The 12,912-nt window shown below is 35.3% G+C and overlaps 1 long non-coding RNA gene across 1 annotated transcript; it reads left to right on the forward strand.

Annotated features, from left to right (window-relative positions):
- The first annotated feature begins 161 nt into the window (after positions 1 to 161).
- On the forward strand, positions 162 to 12,717 carry LOC146931205 (uncharacterized). The gene is made up of 5 exons (XR_015006621.1): positions 162 to 803; positions 1,195 to 1,276; positions 1,691 to 1,774; positions 11,758 to 11,900; positions 12,442 to 12,717. It is a non-coding gene; the product is annotated as an uncharacterized LOC146931205 (long non-coding RNA).
- Positions 12,718 to 12,912: the final 195 nt, after the last annotated feature.

The raw sequence follows: 12,912 nt of genomic DNA on the forward strand, positions 1-12,912 counted from the left end.
AAAAATGATTTATTCTTCATAAGCAGGCTTATATTTAGTCAAAGTTGTAACTGATAAAGTAAACGAGCTCAATCATTAAACAATGAATTTTTGAATTTGATATTCAGATGGTAATATTTCTCCCACTACTACAATTTTGGCTTTTAATAGCACAATTTTAATAGTATTTCTATATAAATGCTATTAAAAAGGCAACACACATCCCTTTTATAGCGTTTTTGGTCGAGTGCTAAGAAAAACTACTACAAAATACGGATTAGATAGCGCTTTTAGGAAAACGCTATTACTTAGCTTCTCAAAGATAGCGCTTTGCAACGAACGCTATTATTGGAGGGGGTATAGTTAGCGTTTTTATAGAAACGTTATTATTTGGGGTTTATCAAAATATATTAAAAAAAAAGACCATCAAAATATATTAAAAAAAAGACCTCACAAAAAGGCAATCGTACGTGTAACTCTTCTCCATCAAAAACTGAAAACCTCTTCTCCTCCATCGAATCCCTTCTTCTCAGCTGCGTCGTTGGTCTTCTCCACCACCACGCTGCATGCCGTCTCCAAACCCTTTCTTTACTTCCACCGCGAACCCAACCTTCCCTCGAACCCATCTGCCGTTGAAAGCCATCGAACCCTTTCTTTACTTCTACCGCGAACCCATCCTTCCCTTGAATCCATCCTCCGTTGAAAACCATCGATCTGCATCACTAATCACAAAAGCGTCGATCTTTCGCGGCGAATCTATCATCCTCAACAAACCTGTCATCCGTTGCGAACCCTTCGTTGAATCCTCGCAAACCCTCAATCAGGTATTGCTGAAACTAACATGATTAATTTGTTGACTAATATGTACAATTGCTAATTTGACTTTACAAATGCGTGAAATGATTGCAACTCAACGTGAAACCCTCGATCTACATCACTGCTTAAAAGATTTGATCCTAATACTGAAAGATAACTTTTTTTTTTTCAAACCTCTAAACATTTTCATAATGATTTTATTGTTGATTTTCTAGGTATAAACCATTAATGCCAGTTTTAGTGGATTTTTTTGCTCTCTCATATGCTGGATTTTTCTGCTCACGCCTCAGAATCACAAGAATCACATGTCATCCTTCAGATCTTATTTCCTTTCAGTCATATCGAATTTAAATATGCTATCAATTTTTTTTGTTGCTAAATGTCTGATGTCTTTTTCAGGTCATGAAAGTAAAGTTAATTTAGAAGGAGGTTTTAGGGAACTCAGAGTCCTTCCAACTCTGTCTCAGAGGTTGTAGTTAATGTATGAATCTTCCATTCAAAACTTGTTTATGATTTTGGATTTTGATATTGCAATAAAGTTGTGGTGATGCATCACCGTATTGAATATGCATGACTCTAGTACATTGAGACAAGTGATATCATATCATACTCATACTATGGTTGTGGAATTTGATGTAACATTAAAGATCTGGTGATCAATACATTCCTTGAATATGACTTAAATACTTCAAAATAATTTAGGCATATGATAGCAATAATATTAGCAATCTAGGTCTCTTTGACTTAATTCTACTTCGGACACGACATTGTCCAAAAGAAAGGAAATAAATAGTAGTTGTAGTAGTAGTAGTACCAAATAAGTTATGGATTGGCTATTGCATATTTCTTCTTTATCTCTCAATTGTTTATGAATAACAAAATTAATTTTTTTTAGGTTGATGCATTATTGATGTTATCACATCAAGAATAAAGTCATCTGTTGGAGAGAAATGTGAATTCATAACAGAGCTTGTTATAGGTAATTGTCGTTCATATCTTTGCTTTAAACACTTGGAATATTTAGATGCTAGTAGCTTGGTGATGGTTAGAGTTTAGAAAATTGTTTATAGTTTTGTTATGTATAAAATACTATATAGAGGCTGATTCTGCTTTTGTTATACTGTATAATTATAACATATAGAGGTCGCATTCAGTTTTAGCTTTTGGGGCTGTTTTGGTGTTGGTAGTTTGCGCTCAGTTTCAGGGTGTCCCGCTTATATACGGCGCCCGTTGTTTTTTGTATTACACGTTTGGCTAACTTTGTGCGTCATGTACATGCTATGCTTTAATAATATTTTGCTGATTCAGTTGAGGAAACCTTTCACCTTCGACTAGCTTTTGTAATTTAGTCATATTTTTGTAATTAAATGTTAGCTTCTCTAGTGCTAGCAACTTTTATTCAGTTCGGTGTGTTCTATAGATTGTAATGCTGTCCACCACAGCAATAATTAACCATCTATGGATGTCATAGATTATACTATTAGAAATGTATTACTTTTAATTTTAAACACTTTTGAGAGTATGACTGATTTGTTCTTTAATATTTTTTAAGTAGAGAATTGCTGCTATATAGTTATTAATAGAGACCACAACAATTTGGAGTCTCTTTGTTGAGTGTCAAATTTGTTTCAAATATTTACTATTATATCACAGGAGTGGACCATAAAATTTGATCACAACAATGGACCATAACATTTACTGCTCTATTTTTTCTTCATTTATTCTTGTCAAAAGGTTTTGATAGAACTCTGGCAAGTGCACCAAATACTATCGAAGTAGTAAAAATATCGATCCCACGAGGACTGTTTTTAACTTCAATAATTCAATTGCGTTATATAATTAGGATGTATAAACGTTATTTTTGTTTTGCCACTAGGCAGTAGATTTGGTTTGATTTTACGAAATCAAATAAAAGAAATAAAGTTGATTAAGAAAATATGGAGAGAGAGATGAGATCAGGTCTGTCGAATCCTCTATGTTTCCCCTAATTGGTTACTGCACCTATTATTACTAATGATTCTCTACTTTCACGATAGTTAACAAATTAGCCCTAATCAATCCCTTGAGTTAGGACCCTCTTTTTAAACTACAGCCCCTAATTCCTTAGGTGGTCTAATAATCATCAAAGGTTTAAGCACGTTAACCTAATATCACTAACAAACGATTATCCATTCCTAGACTAACCATGTTTATTAGAACAATTCAATTAGGTCTAAGTCGAAAGCTATGGTCAGTAGTCATTCGTTCTCACAAAATCATGTTTATATTTGATCAGGATATAAAAAGCATTAAGAACAATTGAATTGAATGAAAACTAGAATATCATTAATAAGTAATAGAGTTTCACAGCAACATGTATCAATTAGGGTTACATAGATTCATCTCTGACCTAATCTCTGAGAGATTTAGCTACTCATAATCAAGTTTACAAATAGCATAATCAATGAAATAATTAAAACATACATGAATTGGTAAAAGGTTGAAGAAATCGCCCTTCTAGCCGTCTCTGATGTCTCAAAATCGCACTTTGCTCTCCAAAATCGTAACCCTTGTTCTTCAGATTGAGTGCAGTATTTATAGAAGTCATGGGCCTGACCCATCAAAATCGCGCCGCGCCTTGTATAATGGCGTGCCGCGATTTCCCTCAAACAGGGAGGATGTAATTTTGCTTCAAAAATCGCAGCACGGCTTGAAATTGGCGTGGCGCGATTTCCTTCGAACAGACTTCAATATTTAAGCTTTTTGCACTCCAGAACAGTATAAATTGCATGAGAACTCTATCAAAATGTCACAATAAGTCCCTAATATTACGTAATGACAGGATGTCATCACAACCCCAAACTTAAACCATTCCTTGTCCTCAAGGAATTTGCTTGCAACAGTGACAAACGACAGTAAAATAACAGTTACCTGACAAAACGATAGTACCCAAAAGTTCATTCTCCTTCTAGCTAAAGATGAGCTAGTTTAACTTGTTCGCATCCACCAATTCACAACTCCATGCATTCAAATTGAAATAGGGTTCTACCAGTCGACATGCAGGTCTACATATTACCATACGCTTGAAAAGTTTCTAAACATCAATCAAAGTCAATATCATTACACACTTTTGAGATCTTTAGGGTTATAACGGGGCTTAGGTGAAAGGTGGGATATATTTGGATAAGTAGGCTACACAAAATTTGAGTTAGGCATTCCTACGGAAGTTAAAGCACAAAATTCAATCCTTCAATCATTCACCTTGTGGAAATACAATCAATGCAAAGGTACTAGAGAACATTTTTAACATTTAGGGACAATCGAGTTTGAAGTTACTCGGATTTTCAATGTTTTGTCCCTTTTTCATCATTCAATTTTTTTTTTTGATACACCATTTTTGTGTGTATTTTGCATGACAATTTCATATTTTATTCATTTTTGTTCTCTTATTCTCTAGTACCCCCACCCCAAACTTAGTTGGTTGCAAATTCCAATAGCAACCCCAAACTTAATCTTTAGCAACATTCTACAATGCCTTAACTCAGAAAATATATTAAGGGACAAGTCCTAAAAGTCTCTAGGCTTGTAATGTAGTTTGTCACCGAACAAAAAGTTCTAATCCTACCGGCTCACAATTGGTTAAGAAAGGATAAATTTAACAAATTAAAACAGGGTAGGCTTCAAAAAGGCTCACAGGACCAAGCACTTTTGCCTCAGTGTGTAATTGACAAAGACCAATCAATAATAGAGAAACAATGCAAGTTCTAGAAATGTAGTTGCATGGAAAACTAATCTAAATATAAGTAAATTGAAAAACAAATTTGGCAATGAACCTTATGGCTGAGATTTCTGGGAGTATGTGACTACCTAGCAACGCCGTACACTTCGCCTTTGAATCAAGTCACCCCTCCTTTAGAACTTTTGGAATACCGTTTCATCAAACAACTGTTACTAAACTGGAATAGGTCACACGAAACAAAACAAATTCAGTAATAATAAACAAGTGCAGGAGCAGTTACAATAGGGAAATAAGTTCAATGGACTTTGACATTAAAAAGAAAATAAAGAAAATGAATCAAAAGAAAAATGACTGAAAATAAAATACAAAGCAGAAAATGCTAATCCATCAGTAGATCAGCCCATGTTCACATCATCGTCCGAGTGTCCAGCCCCCGGTGTCCTCAATCCTTCAAAGATGCCATCCCCTTGATCTTGCTTGGTGGCATTGAAATCGTCAGTGATTTCCCTCCTCAGTTTCTCAACCCAACACTCCTCCGGCGGTTGAACATTCAGCAATGCATTAAGGGCTTCAGGGCTGAAATCAATGATCTTGCCCCAAACAAAAGATTGAAAGGGTGTATCGGAAACCCGTGCATTTGCAAAGAATTCGACGATCACGGTTTTGTTGTTCGCTTCATCGATCATCTCATTCAACTTCGTCCACCCTCTCCTTCGTAACTCAGCCTCAAAGAACGGATAATTCACAAGCTTTGTGAATTCAAACTTCCTCTCCCCCACAACACCAAAACTTTTCATGGCTTTGTGGAACTCTTGGGCTTGGTCATTGATAAAATGAATGGCGTTTTCGTGTGGTTCGGATGCGGTACGAGGGCGTTTGGCTTTGCTTGTGAAAATCGCGCTGCGGCCATATACAGGCGCGGCGCGATTTCGGTCAAACAGGGAGCATGTTTTGCTTCCTCAGGCCAAAATTTTTGTTTTCTTGAAAAATGCCTGAGTTCCTTTAATTTCTGAAAAACTTTTGAGGAGAGAATCATGCAAGACATCAGTACCTTGCATGATTTTCTTGGTAGGAGGTATACTTGAACAATTTTTTTTTAAAACTTTCCTGCCTCATATTAAAAAGAAAAGAAAAATATTTTTGTGTTTTTGTATTTGAAAGCAATAAAATCATACCTGAAAAATAAATAGTGGGTTGCCTCCCACCAAGCGCTTTCTTTTACGTCATTGAGCTTGACGCTTCAACCACTGTTAGGGTGGCAAATATGTCAGAAAGAACACATCATCCTTCTTCTTCCTCTTGTTTGGTAGGAATTCCATGAATTTGTAGCAAAGAAGTAGATGATCCCATGATCTCACCGTTAAACCTTTAGAGTTTAAGCTCTCCCACCTTAGAGAAGGACGCGCATCCATCTGCACACGAGTGATTTCCTCAACCTCCGTTGGTTCAGACTTCGGGAAAATATCAACACTCCTCACTTTGGGTTTTTCTTCCACCTCAACCTTGTGACACTCAATCTCCATCTGAACCAGCTTCCTCTGAGACTCATGTGCTTTCTCAACAAGATCACCACACTGAACATCAAACTTTTCAAATAAAACTTGATTTGACACCAAGAAATCATCTAAAATATTCTGAAGTTGAGTATTGTAATCGATGTTGATCACCTCTTTCTTCCCTTCACCATCACTACCTGGTTGATTTGCCTCATAATGACCACAACTCGAGATTTTGTTGTCCAAAATTTTGATCTTAAAAGATAGCATATATTTTCCATACTGCAACTTAGCAATCTCTTCTGTGTCATAGAGGAGTAACCTGTCTAAAATAGCTGCAAAACTTGGATAAACTTTTCAGTAGCACAGTACAATGAGAAGAAAACAAAGAGCATAATATATTTTTTTTAATATATATACAAAAATATAAAAGACAGAAATCCTAAATAATAACGTAATTGCCAAATTGAAATGACTCAACAGTCCCCGGCAACGGCGCCAAAAACTTGATAGAACTCTGGCAAGTGCACCAAATACTATCGAAGTAGTAAAAATATCGATCCCACGAGGACTGTTTTTAACTTCAATAATTCAATTGCGTTATATAATTAGGATGTATAAACGTTATTTTTGTTTTGCCACTAGGCAGTAGATTTGGTTTGATTTTACGAAATCAAATAAAAGAAATAAAGTTGATTAAGAAAATATGGAGAGAGAGATGAGATCAGGTCTGTCGAATCCTCTATGTTTCCCCTAATTGGTTACTGCACCTATTATTACTAATGATTCTCTACTTTCACGATAGTTAACAAATTAGCCCTAATCAATCCCTTGAGTTAGGACCCTCTTTTTAAACTACAGCCCCTAATTCCTTAGGTGGTCTAATAATCATCAAAGGTTTAAGCACGTTAACCTAATATCACTAACAAACGATTATCCATTCCTAGACTAACCATGTTTATTAGAACAATTCAATTAGGTCTAAGTCGAAAGCTATGGTCAGTAGTCATTCGTTCTCACAAAATCATGTTTATATTTGATCAGGATATAAAAAGCATTAAGAACAATTGAATTGAATGAAAACTAGAATATCATTAATAAGTAATAGAGTTTCACAGCAACATGTATCAATTAGGGTTACATAGATTCATCTCTGACCTAATCTCTGAGAGATTTAGCTACTCATAATCGAGTTTACAAATAGCATAATCAATGAAATAATTAAAACATACATGAATTGGTAAAAGGTTGAAGAAATTGCCCTTCTAGCCGTCTCTGATGTCTCAAAATCGCACTTTGCTCTCCAAAATCGTAACCCTTGTTCTTCAGATTGAGTGCAGTATTTATAGAAGTCATGGGCCTGACCCATCAAAATCGCGCCGCGCCTTGTATAATGGCGTGCCGCGATTTCCCTCAAACAGGGAGGATGTAATTTTGCTTCAAAAATCGCAGCACGGCTTGAAATTGGCGTGGCGCGATTTCCTTCGAACAGACTTCAATATTTAAGCTTTTTGCACTCCAGAACAGTATAAATTGCATGAGAACTCTATCAAAATGTCACAATAAGTCCCTAATATTACGTAATGACAGGATGTCATCACAACCCCAAACTTAAACCATTCCTTGTCCTCAAGGAATTTGCTTGCAACAGTGACAAACGACAGTAAAATAACAGTTACCTGACAAAACGATAGTACCCAAAAGTTCATTCTCCTTCTAGCTAAAGATGAGCTAGTTTAACTTGTTCGCATCCACCAATTCACAACTCCATGCATTCAAATTGAAATAGGGTTCTACCAGTCGACATGCAGGTCTACATATTACCATACGCTTGAAAAGTTTCTAAACATCAATCAAAGTCAATATCATTACACACTTTTGAGATCTTTAGGGTTATAACGGGGCTTAGGTGAAAGGTGGGATATATTTGGATAAGTAGGCTACACAAAATTTGAGTTAGGCATTCCTACGGAAGTTAAAGCACAAAATTCAATCCTTCAATCATTCACCTTGTGGAAATACAATCAATGCAAAGGTACTAGAGAACATTTTTAACATTTAGGGACAATCGAGTTTGAAGTTACTCGGATTTTCAATGTTTTGTCCCTTTTTCATCATTCAATTTTTTTTTTTGATACACCATTTTTGTGTGTATTTTGCATGACAATTTCATATTTTATTCATTTTTGTTCTCTTATTCTCTAGTACCCCCACCCCAAACTTAGTTGGTTGCAAATTCCAATAGCAACCCCAAACTTAATCTTTAGCAACATTCTACAATGCCTTAACTCAGAAAATATATTAAGGGACAAGTCCTAAAAGTCTCTAGGCTTGTAATGTAGTTTGTCACCGAACAAAAAGTTCTAATCCTACCGGCTCACAATTGGTTAAGAAAGGATAAATTTAACAAATTAAAACAGGGTAGGCTTCAAAAAGGCTCACAGGACCAAGCACTTTTGCCTCAGTGTGTAATTGACAAAGACCAATCAATAATAGAGAAACAATGCAAGTTCTAGAAATGTAGTTGCATGGAAAACTAATCTAAATATAAGTAAATTGAAAAACAAATTTGGCAATGAACCTTATGGCTGAGATTTCTGGGAGTATGTGACTACCTAGCAACGCCGTACACTTCGCCTTTGAATCAAGTCACCCCTCCTTTAGAACTTTTGGAATACCGTTTCATCAAACAACTGTTACTAAACTGGAATAGGTCACACGAAACAAAACAAATTCAGTAATAATAAACAAGTGCAGGAGCAGTTACAATAGGGAAATAAGTTCAATGGACTTTGACATTAAAAAGAAAATAAAGAAAATGAATCAAAAGAAAAATGACTGAAAATAAAATACAAAGCAGAAAATGCTAATCCATCAGTAGATCAGCCCATGTTCACATCATCGTCCGAGTGTCCAGCCCCCGGTGTCCTCAATCCTTCAAAGATGCCATCCCCTTGATCTTGCTTGGTGGCATTGAAATCGTCAGTGATTTCCCTCCTCAGTTTCTCAACCCAACACTCCTCCGGCGGTTGAACATTCAGCAATGCATTAAGGGCTTCAGGGCTGAAATCAATGATCTTGCCCCAAACAAAAGATTGAAAGGGTGTATCGGAAACCCGTGCATTTGCAAAGAATTCGACGATCACGGTTTTGTTGTTCGCTTCATCGATCATCTCATTCAACTTCGTCCACCCTCTCCTTCGTAACTCAGCCTCAAAGAACGGATAATTCACAAGCTTTGTGAATTCAAACTTCCTCTCCCCCACAACACCAAAACTTTTCATGGCTTTGTGGAACTCTTGGGCTTGGTCATTGATAAAATGAATGGCGTTTTCGTGTGGTTCGGATGCGGTACGAGGGCGTTTGGCTTTGCTTGTGAAAATCGCGCTGCGGCCATATACAGGCGCGGCGCGATTTCGGTCAAACAGGGAGCATGTTTTGCTTCCTCAGGCCAAAATTTTTGTTTTCTTGAAAAATGCCTGAGTTCCTTTAATTTCTGAAAAACTTTTGAGGAGAGAATCATGCAAGACATCAGTACCTTGCATGATTTTCTTGGTAGGAGGTATACTTGAACAATTTTTTTTTAAAACTTTCCTGCCTCATATTAAAAAGAAAAGAAAAATATTTTTGTGTTTTTGTATTTGAAAGCAATAAAATCATACCTGAAAAATAAATAGTGGGTTGCCTCCCACCAAGCGCTTTCTTTTACGTCATTGAGCTTGACGCTTCAACCACTGTTAGGGTGGCAAATATGTCAGAAAGAACACATCATCCTTCTTCTTCCTCTTGTTTGGTAGGAATTCCATGAATTTGTAGCAAAGAAGTAGATGATCCCATGATCTCACCGTTAAACCTTTAGAGTTTAAGCTCTCCCACCTTAGAGAAGGACGCGCATCCATCTGCACACGAGTGATTTCCTCAACCTCCGTTGGTTCAGACTTCGGGAAAATATCAACACTCCTCACTTTGGGTTTTTCTTCCACCTCAACCTTGTGACACTCAATCTCCATCTGAACCAGCTTCCTCTGAGACTCATGTGCTTTCTCAACAAGATCACCACACTGAACATCAAACTTTTCAAATAAAACTTGATTTGACACCAAGAAATCATCTAAAATATTCTGAAGTTGAGTATTGTAATCGATGTTGATCACCTCTTTCTTCCCTTCACCATCACTACCTGGTTGATTTGCCTCATAATGACCACAACTCGAGATTTTGTTGTCCAAAATTTTGATCTTAAAAGATAGCATATATTTTCCATACTGCAACTTAGCAATCTCTTCTGTGTCATAGAGGAGTAACCTGTCTAAAATAGCTGCAAAACTTGGATAAACTTTTCAGTAGCACAGTACAATGAGAAGAAAACAAAGAGCATAATATATTTTTTTTAATATATATACAAAAATATAAAAGACAGAAATCCTAAATAATAACGTAATTGCCAAATTGAAATGACTCAACAGTCCCCGGCAACGGCGCCAAAAACTTGATAGAACTCTGGCAAGTGCACCAAATACTATCGAAGTAGTAAAAATATCGATCCCACGAGGACTGTTTTTAACTTCAATAATTCAATTGCGTTATATAATTAGGATGTATAAACGTTATTTTTGTTTTGCCACTAGGCAGTAGATTTGGTTTGATTTTACGAAATCAAATAAAAGAAATAAAGTTGATTAAGAAAATATGGAGAGAGAGATGAGATCAGGTCTGTCGAATCCTCTATGTTTCCCCTAATTGGTTACTGCACCTATTATTACTAATGATTCTCTACTTTCACGATAGTTAACAAATTAGCCCTAATCAATCCCTTGAGTTAGGACCCTCTTTTTAAACTACAGCCCCTAATTCCTTAGGTGGTCTAATAATCATCAAAGGTTTAAGCACGTTAACCTAATATCACTAACAAACGATTATCCATTCCTAGACTAACCATGTTTATTAGAACAATTCAATTAGGTCTAAGTCGAAAGCTATGGTCAGTAGTCATTCGTTCTCACAAAATCATGTTTATATTTGATCAGGATATAAAAAGCATTAAGAACAATTGAATTGAATGAAAACTAGAATATCATTAATAAGTAATAGAGTTTCACAGCAACATGTATCAATTAGGGTTACATAGATTCATCTCTGACCTAATCTCTGAGAGATTTAGCTACTCATAATCGAGTTTACAAATAGCATAATCAATGAAATAATTAAAACATACATGAATTGGTAAAAGGTTGAAGAAATTGCCCTTCTAGCCGTCTCTGATGTCTCAAAATCGCACTTTGCTCTCCAAAATCGTAACCCTTGTTCTTCAGATTGAGTGCAGTATTTATAGAAGTCATGGGCCTGACCCATCAAAATCGCGCCGCGCCTTGTATAATGGCGTGCCGCGATTTCCCTCAAACAGGGAGGATGTAATTTTGCTTCAAAAATCGCAGCACGGCTTGAAATTGGCGTGGCGCGATTTCCTTCGAACAGACTTCAATATTTAAGCTTTTTGCACTCCAGAACAGTATAAATTGCATGAGAACTCTATCAAAATGTCACAATAAGTCCCTAATATTACGTAATGACAGGATGTCATCAGGTTTGTTATTAATGAGCTTTGTATATATGCTCATTGTAAGTTATCTCTAAAAGAAAACACATTGTCTTCTCTCTCTCTCTCTCTCTCTCTCTCTCTAACTTTGTTAGGTTTTCTTTTTGAAATATTATTTTGTTTTAATTTTTGTCTATATGAATTGATTGTAGATAAGAATTTGAGAAAGTATTTAGAAGTTGAAATCGAAAAGGAGTTAGCTTCATCGTTGCTTCATGTCTCATCATTGGTTTAGGTGTCTCTCAAATCCCTAATCTTAACTAAAGGATTAACAAAAGGATTTATGCTTCGAAAGGTATGTACTCCACTCTTCTCAACTCAAAGAAATTTTAATTTATCAACTAGTTTGTACATTTTATAGATGCTCTGGAATTATGTTCACTAAATCACATGTACTAGAGAAATAGACAAGTGTTTTTTTGATTAAGTTTTTGTTTGGTTTGTTGTTGAAAAGTCATCAAAATCACACTAACTAAAATGCTGAATGTTCTCAATTTGAGATGCACTTCAATGTTTATTAGAATTAGAGATGTGTTAGATAATAATAATAGTTTAAATAAAATGGTTGAAGATTTTGTTGACAATACTTGTAGTGATATTTATGAGTTAGGCTTTTAGCATGACTAAACTGCTTGTACTTATGTTCTCAAATTCAACTAGTTATATACTTATATGCTTGATATCGTGCATAGAAGTAAAAGTGAATGGTACTTCAAGCACTACACATTTGTGTATTGTGATTACAATTTCAAGATTATGTGTTTGATTTTTATTTATTGTCAAAGAAAAAAAAACGAGTATGAGAGGTCTATAATCTGTTTTCTTCCATGACATAGGAGACCGGAGAATTGTGTGAAGAAGCTTGTGACGAAAGTTGTTAAAGAAATTATTGATCTTTAACATTGTCATTTGATATTTAAAGTGTAAGTGTAAATCATAGATAGATTGATTGGAATTTGAGTTGTATTTTGATGATAGGTTATTTTATAGTGAATATATGTTAGTTACTTTAGGTTTGTCATCGTTCATATATATGTAGTGTGCATGGACTTTGCATTTTTATGCAAGTGTACATTAGATGTCATTTGTAATTAAGTTTTTTTTTTAATGGATGACTAGTGTTTCTGATATATATATATATATATATATATATATATATATATATATATATATATATATATATATATATATATATATATTTTCTTTGGTCAATATCTTATTATGATGCTTTTAGTTGTAGGTGTAATTTTAAAATTAAAAAAAAAATAGAGACTTTTATTAGCGCTTTTAGTAAAACGCTAAGAAAC

Source organism: Medicago sativa, chromosome 4 (assembly GCF_051527215.1).
Source record: "Medicago sativa cultivar Bolivia chromosome 4, Bolivia_mono, whole genome shotgun sequence".
In the NCBI taxonomy this organism is placed as follows: domain Eukaryota; kingdom Viridiplantae; phylum Streptophyta; class Magnoliopsida; order Fabales; family Fabaceae; genus Medicago; species Medicago sativa.